This window comes from Sinocyclocheilus anshuiensis, unplaced genomic scaffold, assembly GCF_001515605.1.
Source record: "Sinocyclocheilus anshuiensis isolate Anshui unplaced genomic scaffold, SAMN03320099.WGS_v1.1 scaffold2085, whole genome shotgun sequence".
Taxonomy (NCBI): domain Eukaryota; kingdom Metazoa; phylum Chordata; class Actinopteri; order Cypriniformes; family Cyprinidae; genus Sinocyclocheilus; species Sinocyclocheilus anshuiensis.
Window position 1 is genome coordinate 642,772 of NW_015554052.1, and position 856 is coordinate 643,627.

Below are 856 nucleotides of genomic sequence, written 5' to 3' on the forward strand. Positions count from 1 at the left end.
GCTGATTCAAATGATCCGGTCAGAGCGAGTCTCCAGTGAACAATTCACTGATTCAAATGATTTGGTCAGAGCATTTTGTCCAATGTGATGTCTGTTTTTACAGTATATTGTTTGTCAGCACTTTTTTCACTTGTTTGCGGACATGAAGTATCAGTAACCTAAACTGATATTTTAATATTATTTAACGTGTTGATAGTGAATGACAAGCCCCCCTTCGGCAGGTATTTTGAGTTAAAATTATAAAATATAAAAGTATACAAGTTAAAATTACAAAATAAACATTCATCGATCAGCATTTTTTGCTTGTAATAATTAATTATAAATATTATAATTATAAATCAAATACTGTTGTACTTTTACTCGAGTAAAATTTAAAATACTTTTACTGGAAGTAATATTTTATTAGGGTATCTGTTAGGGGTGTAACGGTACACGTATTCGTACTGAACCGTTTCAGTACGGGTCTTTCGGTTCGGTACGCATGTGTACCACACGAATACAGTTTTTTATTTTTATTTTTTCTTCTTCTCAGGAAATTCAAATAATAAATGGCGTTTTGACCGTCTTTTATGTGGCATGACAGATCGCTGTATAAATGCCTTAGAGAGCCGCTTCTGGGACGGTTGGTTGAATTATACAGGATTTGCGGTAGACGTGCGTGTCGCGTTCTTTAACGTTCCTCCTGGAAACAAAGATGACGTGACGCCAAACCCCCTCAAGAAAGAAGAAAGCCGTCATGTTTACAACTGTGATGACGAACACTTATCAGGATCAACTAAACATTGGATTTTCAAAAGTATGTGAAATATTTAAAGTTTGCGGCATAGAATCTTTAAAATACGTCCGAGAGTTTTAC

At 34.9% G+C, this 856-nt stretch overlaps 1 protein-coding gene across 1 annotated transcript in view; it reads left to right on the top strand.

Moving 5' to 3' along the window:
* LOC107668476 (potassium/sodium hyperpolarization-activated cyclic nucleotide-gated channel 1-like) overlaps nucleotides 1-856 on the top strand; it is a 97,252-nt gene that overhangs the window by 59,875 nt on the left and 36,521 nt on the right. The gene's annotated exons all lie outside the window — the stretch shown is intronic.